This window comes from Solanum verrucosum, unplaced genomic scaffold (genome assembly GCF_900185275.1).
Source record: "Solanum verrucosum unplaced genomic scaffold, falcon-dt-bn FXZP01000203.1, whole genome shotgun sequence".
Lineage (NCBI taxonomy): Eukaryota > Viridiplantae > Streptophyta > Magnoliopsida > Solanales > Solanaceae > Solanum > Solanum verrucosum.
This window is the reverse complement of record NW_026020815.1, coordinates 204,540-216,652: the sequence shown is the minus strand read 5'-3', so window position 1 is coordinate 216,652 and position 12,113 is coordinate 204,540. Positions and strand designations below refer to the sequence as shown.

The following is a 12,113-nucleotide window of genomic DNA, read 5'->3' as shown; positions in this document are numbered from 1 at the left end:
GTGACCTACGGACCGTAGATCAATCGACGGTCCGTACTGGTCAACCGTCGATCAAGACAGAAGTTGGTTTTTGGGGCGTCGATCTACGGGTCCGACCTACGGTCCGTAGCTCGATCCACGGACCGTAAGTCAGGACCGTAGGTCAACACTTAGTCTTTTTCTTAAATGAATTCTGGGGAAAAATCTCTGACGCGATCTACGGACCTACAGTACGGACCGTAGGTTCATCTACGGTCCGTCGATGGCTTCCGTAGATGCCGCCTGTGTCACCAGAAATCTAAAGTCTCAGCCAAGTTCCCCATTCCTTTTCTCACTTTCTCAAGCAAGTTCCAAAGTATTATTACCTATGTTTTATGGTTGTTTCCGACACTCCATAGTGCGTCTAAGAGTTCAAGAATCCCTCCATAACATGTGATCGAACACCTTGAATTCATAATTCCGATTCAAGGAAAGATGGTTCCAAGTCAAGTGAAGTTAGCAGTCAAGTTAAATCAAGAGTTTAAAGTTGAGTTCAGTCTCAAAGTTATTAGGGAACTATGTATTCCCAAAGAAGTTTTAAAGAAATGTTTTTACAATTGAACAAGGTTGGAAACTGAGATTTCCAAAGGGGCCTTCGAGCTAGTTTTTGAGTAATTATCTCATATCAGCAGGAATAAATATGTTTTAAAAACATAAGAGCCAATACATTTTTGGGAGTAGTATCGAGCACCGAATTGGGGGAGCGTTCCAAAGAACCCACCGCCCCCATAGAACCATGTTAGCCACCATGGGTAGAAAAGGATCATGCTTTCTAGATGAATCCTTTTCAGATTAGACTAGTGGATCCATTAGGTAGTTCAGGTCTTATACCTTTGGCCGGGTATAAGATGCTTTGGCAGCGTGAGGTCGATCGCTGTATCATCACTATAGCTCTTATGTGATGGTTGTCGGTTAGAGAAACTCCCACAGCAGTTATTGTATTTTCATACTCAGAGATTATTGTATTTTTATATACATCAGATTATTGTATTTCTATATACATTTCAGGCTTATTGCATCTTTGTATACACACAGAGTTTATAGCATGTTTTAAACAGTCTTTCTTTATATCGCACTTGTCCTAAATTGTCTTATATTGAAAGAAGTCAGTCAGGTTGAGTTGAGTTGAGACAGGTAAGCTATTCAGTTTCTTCCAGATTTCTCCTTCTAGCCGTTGTTGCTTAGTTTCCAGCTTGCATACTCGTACATTTCATGTACTGATGCCAGTTGGCCTGCATCGTTTCATGATGCAGATTCAGGTATCCCAGATCAGCAGTCTGCACGTCGTTGATCCAGCTGAGCACTCCAGAGTCAGTGGTGAGCCTCCTTGCATTCCGGATGGCTCAATTATTGAGTGTTCTTAGTTTTGATTTTATTAGGATGTTGCGGGGTCTGTCCCAACATCCATCTCAGTATTTTTAGAGGCTTCATAGACAGACAGTCAGTCAGCTAGTTTTGAGTCTCTTGACTACGTATTTATGTAAATATCCTATTTTGAGATTCGGGTTGCCTTAGGGCCATATTTTATAAGTTAAGTTGTTTTTTGAAATATTGCATTGCTTTGAGTTATTCTGTTGAGTTAGGTTTCCGCTGAGTTAAGAAAGCCAGGCCAAGGGTTCGCTTGGGGCCAGCAATGGTCTCCGAGTGCCGGTCCCGCCCAGGGTGTAGGCTCGGGGCGTGACAAACTTGGTATCAGAGCAAAGAGTTCAAGAGTCCTAGGGAGTCTATGAAGCCGTGTCTGTAGAGTCCTAGTTATCGGTGTGAAGCGCGCCACATCTATAATTGGGAGGCTGCAACATTTAGGAAGATTTCTCATTTCTTTCACACTTATTTCGTGCGTTAGAGTTGATCTCTAAAAAGTTTCTCTCTAATCCGTGCTTGCGCGTGTTTCAAATAGTCATGCCTCCACGAAGAGTTGGCAGAGGGCGTCTTCCCAGACGCTATGTTAATGAGCAAGAGCTACCGGATGCACCTAGAGTGCAAGATCATGGGGAAGTTTCTAATGCCGAGTTCAGAGAGGCAATTAGAATGTTGAGTCAAGCTGTAGCTAATCAGATTGGTCAGCAAAGGGGAGCTCGACAGGAGGGAGCTAACACTTCTAGGATTCGTGAGTTCTTGGGAATGAATCCTCCGAGTTTCATGGGTTCGAGTACTACTGAGGATCCAGAGGATTTCATCGAGGAGTTGAAGAAGATTTTTGATGTGATGCATGTGGCAGATACTGAGCGGGTTGAACTAGCTGCGTATCAGCTGAAGGATGTTGCTAGAACATGGTTTGACCAGTGGAAAGGGGGCAGAGTTGAGAATACACCACCTGCGAGTTGGGCCTGTTTTGAAGAAGCTTTCTTGGGGCATTTCTTTCCTCGAGAATTGGAAGAGGCTAAGGTACGTGAGTTCCTCACACTTAAGCAGGAGTCCTTGAGTGTTCATGAGTACAGTCTGAAGTTTACACAACTATCCCGCTATGCTCCGGAGATGGTTGCGGACATGAGAAATAGAATGAGTTTGTTTGTTGTTGGGCTGTCTCGATTGTCGAGCAAGGAAGGTAGGGCAGCAATGCTTATCGGGGACATGGATATATCAAGGTTGATGGTTTATGTGCAACAGGTTGAGGGAGAGAAGTTGAGGGACAGAGAAGAGTTCAGAAGCAAGAAAGCTAGGATCGGGAACGAGTCCGGGCAGCAGAGAGGTAATTCAAACTGTTCCTCCTTTCAGCAAAGGCAGAAGGGACCTGTCCATCAATTGCTAGAGCACCTGCACCCAGATACACAGGTGAATTTAATGTTCAGAATTCGAAGGACTTCAGGGCTAGGCCAGCACAATCTTCGGGTAGTGTGGCGCAAGGGAGTAGTAAGCCTCCGGTCTGCGCCAAATGTGGTAGGAACCAATCAGGTATTTGTCGAGAGGGCTCCCTTGGTTGTTTCAAGTGTGGGCAGAATGGGCATTTCATACGAGAGTGTCCAAAGAATAGGCAGGGTAATGGAGGCAATAAAGCACAGTCTTCTTCAGTTGTTCCTCCAGACAGGACGGCACCTAGAGGAGCTACTTCTAGTGTAGGTGGAGGAGCGAACCGCCTTTATGCTATCACCAGTCGCCATGAGCAAGAGATTTCTCCGAATGTTGTCACTGGTATGATCAAAGTCTTTGCTTTTAATGTGTATGCTTTGCTAGACCCAGGAGCAAGTTTATCGTTTGTAACTCCTTATGTTGCAAACCAGTTTGAGGTTCTTCCTGAAAGACTTTGTGAACCCTTTTGTGTTTCTACACCTGTTGGGGAGTCTATTCTAGCGGAAAGAGTCTATCGTGATTGTCCTGTTTCCATCAGTCACAAGAACACCAAGGTTGATTTGGTTGAGTTAGATATGGTAGATTTTGATGTCATTCTAGGTATGGATTGGCTTCATGCCTGTTATGCATCATTAGACTGTAGAACTCGAACCGTCAAGTTTCAGTTTCCGAATGAGCCAGTCATAGAGTGGAGTAGCAGTTCAGCAGTGCCTAAGGGTCGTTTTATTTCGTACCTTAAGGCAAGAAAGTTAGTTTCGAAGGGTTGTATCTATCACTTAGTCCGAGTTCATGACTCTAGTGTTGAGATACCTCATTTCCAGTCAGTTCCTATAGTAAGAGAGTTTCCAGAAGTTTTTCCTGATGATCTACCCGGAATTCCTCCTGAGAGAGAAATAGATTTCGGCATAGATCTCATTCTAGATACTCGTCATATCTCTATTCCGCCATATAGAATGGCACCAGCAGAGTTGAAAGAGTTGAAGGAGCAGTTGAAAGATCTCCTAGAAAAGGGTTTCATTCGACCGAGTGTCTCACCTTGGGGTGCTCCGGTTTTGTTTGTGAGAAAGAAAGATGGTTCCCTTAGAATGTGTATAGACTACCGCCAGTTGAATAAGGTTACCATCAAGAACAAGTACCCTCTTCCGAGGATTGATGATTTTTTTGATCAGCTTCAGGGTGCCACTTGTTTTTCAAAGATTGACCTCCGATCAGGCTATCATCAGTTAAGGGTAAGGGAATGTGATATCCCAAAGACAGCTTTCAGGACCAGGTATGGTCATTATGAGTTTTTGGTCATGTCCTTTGGTTTGACCAATGCACCGGCAGCTTTCATGGATTTGATGAATAGAGTCTTCAAACCTTATTTAGATATGTTTGTTATTGTCTTTATTGATGATATACTAATCTATTCAAGGAATGAAGAAGATCATGCTAGTCATCTCAGAACAGTTCTTCAGACTTTGAAGAGAAGGAGTTGCATGCCAAGTTCTCTAAATGTGAGTTTTGGCTCAAGTCTGTGGCGTTCCTAGGCCACATTGTGTCCGGTGATGGAATTAAAGCTGATACTCGAAAATTGAGGCAGTGCAGAATTGGCCTAGACCCACATCTCCAACTGAAATTAGGAGTTTCTTGGGATTAGCTGGCTATTATAGAAGGTTTGTCGAGGGTTCTCGAGTATTGCATCTCCTTTGACAAAGTTGACTCAGAAGACAGTGAAATTTCAATGGTCTGAAGCTTGTGAGAAAAGCTTTCAGGAATTGAAAAAGAGATTGATTACAGCTCCAGTTTTAACGCTACCAGAAGGTACTCAAGGTTTTGTGGTGTATTGTGATGCGTCTAGAGTTGCTTTGGGTTGTGTCTTAATGCAGAATGGCAAAGTTATAGCTTATGCCTCCAGACATTGAAGGTTCATGAGAAGAACTACCCAACCCATGACTTAGAGCTAGCTGCTGTAGTATTTGCTTTGAAGATATGGCGTCATTACTTGTATGGTGTGCATGTCGACATTTTCACTGATCACAAGAGCCTTCAATATGTGCTTACTCAGAAAGAGCTTAATCTCAGACAGCGGAGGTGGTTAGAGTTACTCAAGGATTATGACCTGAGCATTCTTTACCACCCAGGTAGGGCAAATGTTGTTGCTGATTCTTTGAGCAGGTTGTCTATGGGTAGCACCGCCCATATTGAAGAAGGAAGGAGAGGGTTAGCAAAAGATGTGCACAGACTGTCATGCCTGGGAGTCAGCTTTACAGATTCCGCAGAAGGAGGAATAGTGGTGACGAGCAGGGCCGAGTCATCATTAATGTCAGAAGTGAAAAAGAAGCAAGATCAAGATCCCATTTTGCTTGAGTTGAAGGCAAATGTTTAGAAGCAAAGAGTATTAGCTTTTGAACAAGGGGGAGATGGTGAATTAAGATATCAAGGTAGAATATGTGTACCTATGATAGATGGACTCCAAGAAAAGATTATGGAGGAAGCTCATAGCTCCCGATATTCCGTTCATCCAGGTTCCACCAAGATGTATCGTGATTTGCGAGAAGTTTATTGGTGGAATGGCATGAAGAAGGGCATTGCTGAGTTTGTTGCTAAATGTCCAAATTGCCAACAAGTGAAAGTTGAACACCAAAGGCCCGGTGGTTTGGCTCAGAGTATAGAACTTCCAGAGTGGAAGTGGGAGATGATCAATATGGATTTCATCACAGGGTTGCCAAGGTCTCGTAGACAGCATGATTCCATTTGGGTAATTGTCGACCGAATGACAAAGTCAGCTCATTTTCTACCGGTAAAGACTACCAATACAGCAGAAGATTATGCCAAGTTGTATGTTCAAGAGATAGTGAGACTTCATGGAGTCCCAATCTCCATTATTTCAGATAGAGGTGCACAGTTTACTGCACAGTTCTGGAAATCTTTTCAGAAGGGCTTGGGTTCAAAGGTGAACTTAAGTACTGCCTTTCATCCTCAGACTGATGGGCAAGCAGAACGCACTATTCAGACCTTAGAGGATATGTTGAGGGCTTGTGTAATCGATTTCAAAGGTAGTTGGGATGATCACCTACCTCTAATTGAATTTGCCTACAACAACAGTTATCACTCTAGCATCCAGATGGCTCCGTATGAAGCTCTTTATGGGAGAAGATGTAGATCTCCTATCGGATGGTTTGAGGTGGGTGAAGCCCAGTTGATAGGACCAGATTTAGTTCACCAAGCTATGGAGAAAGTGAAAGTGATTCAAGAGAAGCTGAAAACGGCACAGAGTCGTCAGAAATCCTACACTGATGTTAGGAGAAGGGCATTAGAGTTTGAAGTAGATGATTGGGTATATTTGAAGGTTTCACCCATGAAAGGCGTTATGAGGTTTGGTAAGAAGGGGAAACTTAGTCCTCGGTACATTGGACCTTACCGCATAGCTAAGAGGGTTGGCAATGTTGCTTATGAGTTGAAGTTACCATAGGAACTAGCAGCGGTTCATCCGGTATTTCACATCTCCATGTTGAAGAAGTGCATAGGCGATCCTTCATTGATCCTGCCGACTGAAAGTATCAAGATCAAGGATAACTTATCTTATGAGGAGGTTCCTGTTCAAATCTTGGATCGTCAAGTCCGTAGGTTGAGAACGAAAGATGTAGCCTCAGTTAAGGTCCTTTGGAGGAACCAAATTGTTGAGGACGCTACTTGGGAAGCCGAAGAAGACATGAAGAAGAGATATCCATATCTCTTTGAATCCGCAGATCAAGGTATTAATTCCCTTCTTAGTGCTCTTTAAATTATGATGAGCATGTCGTTGTTGTTGTTACGTTTGCATGGTTGTTTGTTGGGTGTTGAGTCGATGTTACACCCTTAGCCTTATAAGAGTAACCTCATTCGAGGACGAATGTTCCCAAGGGGGAGATATTGTAACATCCGACAATTTGAAGTGGCTTAGAAGGAGCTTGAAATTTGGAAATTTGGTTAAGTGTGGAAATCAATGAGTTTTTGGCCAACTTTGAGTAGTCGTAACTCCTAGCTCATGATGAGTTAGGAGTAGTTCCAGTTATGGTTGCGAAGCCCTTGGAACAATCTTTCCAACGCCACTGAGTTTTCTCAATTCCGAGTTCGTATGAGGGAGTTATGCCCTGTAGAAGCTGGGCAGTTGGAAGGGAAATCCATCCGGAAATTTAAGGGCATTTTGGTCCTTTCACAAATTATTTATTTTGAGCTCATATTGTTGTATTAGAATGATCTTTGGATCATTTTTGTCCCTTTTTGAAATAGAAAGAGTTAGGGCTTTTGAGAGTGAAGAAGAGGAGAAGGAGAAGGAGAAGAAGAAGAAAAGAAGAAAGAGGAGCTTAGTCAAGATCGTGTGGACTTTCGTCGAGGGTGATCCCTATCTAAGGTATGTGAGTTTTTCGTGTGGGTTGATCCTTTCCCCCACACACACCTAGTTTATTATATGATTGAGAAAAGATTGGAATAGTTGTTGAAGTTGTTAAAGTTGTTGAAGTTGTTAAAGTTGGTGAAGTTGTTAGTTGTTGTTGATGTTGTGGATTGTGTAGTTGAAACCTATTGTATGTTGAGGGAATTATGATTCTAAGAGTTATGACCATTGGAGGTTGATTCACATCTTTTCGCAGCAAATATCTGGGCTGTCGATCCCCATCTACGGGCGTGACCTACGGACCGTAGATCAATCGACGGTCCGTACTGGTCAACCGTCGATCAAGACAGAAGTTGGTTTTTGGGGCGTCGATCTACGGGTCCGACCTACGGTCCGTAGCTCGATCCACGGACCGTAAGTCAGGACCGTAGGTCAACACTTAGTCTTTTTCTTAAATGAATTCTGGGGAAAAATCTCTGACGCGATCTACGGACCTACAGTACGGACCGTAGGTTCATCTACGGTCCGTCGATGGCTTCCGTAGATGCCACCTGTGTCACCAGAAATCTAAAGTCTCAGCCAAGTTCCCCATTCCTTTTCTCACTTTCTCAAGCAAGTTCCAAAGTATTATTACCTATGTTTTATGGTTGTTTCCGACACTCCATAGTGCGTCTAAGAGTTCAAGAATCCCTCCATAACATGTGATCGAACACCTTGAATTCATAATTTCGATTCAAGGAAAGATGGTTCCAAGTCAAGTGAAGTTAGCAGTCAAGTTAAGTCAAGAGTTTAAAGTTGAGTTCAGTCTCAAAGTTATTAGGGAACTATGTATTCCCAAAGAAGTTTTAAAGAAATATTTTTACAATTGAACAAGGTTGGAAACTGAGATTTCCAAAGGGGCCTTCGAGCTAGTTTTTGAGTAATTATCTCATATCAGCAGGAATAAATATGTTTTAAAAACATAAGAGCCAGTACATTTTTGGGAGTAGTATCGAGCACCGAATTGGGGGAGCGTTCCAAAGAACCCACAGCCCCCATAGAACCATGTTAGCCACCATAGGTAGAAAAGGATCATGCTTTCTAGATGAATCCTTTTCAGATTAGACTAGTGGATCCATTAGGTAGTTCAGGTCTTATACCTTTGGCCGGGTATAAGATGCTTTGGCAGCGTGAGGTCGATCGCTGTATCATCACTATAGCTCTTATGTGATGGTTGTCGGTTAGAGAAACTCCCACAGCAGTTATTGTATTTTCATACTCAGAGATTATTGTATTTTTATATACATCAGATTATTGTATTTCTATATACATTTCAGGCTTATTGCATCTTTGTATACACACAGAGTTTATAGCATGTTTTAAACAGTCTTTCTTTATATCGCACTTGTCCTAAATTGTCTTATATTGAAAGAAGTCAGTCAGGTTGAGTTGAGTTGAGACAGGTAAGCTATTCAGTTTCTTCCAGATTTCTCCTTCTAGCCGTTGTTGCTTAGTTTCCAGCTTGCATACTCGTACATTTCATGTACTGATGCCAGTTGGCCTGCATCGTTTCATGATGCAGATTCAGGTATCCCAGACAGTCAGTCAGCTAGTTTTGAGTCTCTTGACTACGTATTTATGTAAATATCCTATTTTGAGATTCGGGTTGCCTTAGGGCCATATTTTATAAGTTAAGTTGTTTTTTGAAATATTGCATTGCTTTGAGTTATTCTGTTGAGTTAGGTTTCCGCTGAGTTAAGAAAGCCAGGCCAAGGGTTCGCTTGGGGCCAGCAATGGTCTCCGAGTGCCGGTCCCGCCCAGGGTGTAGGCTCGGGGCGTGACAAATACACTCAAGTTTTCAACCTTTATTAAAAAGAAGAAAATCTTAAGAATGTTATAGTGATGATGATTAAAAGAATTAATGAAGTACTAATAGTAACTTTGTAAATAGAAGAAAAGCAGCTTGATAAGTGTTTTTTCAAAAAGAAAAAAAGGAAGAAGAAGACTTTACCTAAAAGCTTAAAAATTGATCTAAAAAAGAAGATTCTTGAAACAAATTATCACATGTATTAGCATTAAAGATATGTGAAAACTCAAAAGTATAGCAACATATCGTTATGATGTCGGAGAAGAATGAGGTGTACGTGTATGTAAATTTTATTTTTATTTTTATGAAATAAAAATATTATTTTTGATTGACCCTCAATTTTTCAGAACATGATTTGACTTCAAAACTCATCGTAGGTAATACTTTTGTATAATCCAATAACTAAGATTTTTTTTAAGAAAATGAGATTTAAAAAAAAATATTAATGTTATTATTTTTATTCGCATAATAGAGTCAATCATAAAACATAATAGTAAATGTCCAACAGCATCCAACACAAATATTTAGATTATCACAAGTACATTAATAATATTCTTGAAATATTATTCCTTATTAAATCCTTCAAGAAGACTCAATTAAAAATTATCCAACCAATGTAACCAATTATTTTTTTAAAAACAATATTCAATTCTAAAATTAGGTCGAATATGAGTAATTTCAAATTTTTGGGTCAGTAATTATGTCGAATATGAATAATTTCAGGTCAAATTTGACGATAGTTCGAGCTTATACACTACAAGAAAACAGGTGTTTAGCTACAGACGCAAATCCTAGCAAAAGTGATAAAATCCCTAGCTAATGTCAATTTAGCTAGGAAAATGACCCTAGCAGACCTTCAAAGCTAATAAGCTCTTAGCTAATTTTTAGCTAGCAAAGTATGTCATTCCTAGCTATTTTAGCTAAGATATCTCTGCTAGGCCCTTTCCGTAGCAAACAGTTTGCTACGATGTATACTAGCTAAATTCATAGAAAAAATTGCTTGATAAATGTTGACTTTACTAAGGGAAATGAAGCAAGAAGATAGACTTAGAAACCTCCTGATGGGAGGGTACACCTCTCTCTTTAATGAACTGGTTAATCTGGAACGTAATGGGAATGAATAGCCCCTTCAAACAATGATCAATTTGTATTATCATGATCAATTTATGCATCTATAACTACTCATTAGCCGAAAATAAGAGAATCTGGATTTTAAGAATGTCTGGTGAAATGACTATTCTGATGGAAGAAGTACACGATCATTTTACACATATAAAGGTAGCAAGTAAGTGTTCCAATTTTTATTGTCTGCTAACAGTGATCTATGCCAAAAATTGTAGAGAGCAAAGGAGGAGAAGCTTATGGCAGAAATTACTTAGAATAGGTTCTATCATCACTGAACCTTGGTGTATTTGTGGATATTTCTATTCTCCCCTACTAGATTTTGAATGAATTAGGGGCCAACAGGTCAGTGAATCTGAAACAAAAGACTCTCAACAGTAATAAATGTATTAAATCTTTACGGATATGAAATCTATTGGAATAAGGTATACTTGGACAAATTGTAACATATGGAGTAGAATTGACAAGGCACTTTGTAATGATTATTGGATGATACAACACAGAACCTGACAGCTCAATTCAAGAAGAATAGTTTTTTTGATTACTCGCCGATTCTTATTGAGCACTATAGTGCAGATAGTGAACCCCACAAGCCTTTCAGATTTCTGAACATACTGACTAAACATGAGAGCTATTCAAACATTATTACAACCATTTGGAAACAAAATGTAAGAGGAGATATATATTGAAAAAAATGAAATTGTGTAAAGAACCTCTGTAGAGGTTATTGACATAGGAAATGGGGAGCTTTGGCAATAGAGTCACTGAAGCAAGAGAGAAGTTAGAATCCATCAAAAAACAGATCACTCAGCATGTGGGGACTAGTGTAGCCAACATTGTATTTGACATAGAAAAAGAAGTTGTAGTTGAACATAAAAAATGGTTTTATCTCCAGGAGAAGGTGTTGAAACAGAAATATAAGGCTCACTGGCTTGAAGTAACAGGAGACAACAACAAGAAGTAGTTCCTTATATGTGTGAAAACTAGAGCCAACATGGATAATATTTTTATTTTAACCAGCCTTGATAATAGACAGCTCCTAAAACATGATGAAATTGAGAAAGAGATACTTCAATTTTATAAAAGCTTGATGGGTTCTTGGAATGATTGTCTACTAGTATTGAACTAATACAAGACATCTTTTCTAAATACTCTATTGAAACCATATAGGTTCCTTATTCAAACCTTAAGGTGGAATGAGAGTCAGACAGAAACAAAATACAATGAGCTCAATAAGAAATATACAGATGGGAAGAAGTTTGGAACAACCTGTTCATGTCGAACTGTACTTCCACCACTGGTATGCCTTTAACTTATAACCCACCAAATATAATTGATGGATGACCATTAATTGTATTATAGGCATTAGAAATAACGAAACTGACCGATGAATGGAATAATGCTCTAGTGATGTATATGTTGTGAAGCACCTGATTTCTCCTACATGAGCAATTATATTGATGGGTACTAAAATTTTGCTTATGTACCTGAGTTATATTACCACGATGCAGGCTGCTACATAGTTAAATTCCAAAACCAAAACGATAGAGATGAAGTCCTGTTCACTGACCCTTAACTATTGGGGTGCATAAACTCTTAGTATAATTTCTAGTCAACTAGAGAAACAACTCTTTGCGGATGTGTGTACTGCTAAACAAAAAAGGGTATCCTACACCAGAGTCTTAGTGAAAATGAATGTAACACAAGGTTTGCCGGAAGAGGTTGAATGGGTGTTTCTCGAACAAATACTTATAGAATTGGGATTTCCCAGTAAAATGATGGCATGGATAATGATATGTTTCAACAGTGAGATACTTGAAGTTATTTCAAATGTGAAATCATTTTTTTGGTGAAATAGTCCACCCTCAAACAAGTGCACTTAACACCACAACTAACAACCAAATATACTTAAAAGTTCTTTCAAATGTGAACTCACTTACCTTGCGTTATGCCCAAGAATTAAACAACAAGAAAATTTCTCAT

General features: G+C 40.1%; 1 protein-coding gene across 1 annotated transcript in view; it reads left to right on the top strand.

Annotated features, from left to right (window-relative positions):
• LOC125813446 (kirola-like) overlaps positions 1-12,113 on the top strand; it is a 436,501-nt gene that overhangs the window by 223,838 nt on the left and 200,550 nt on the right. The gene's annotated exons all lie outside the window — the stretch shown is intronic.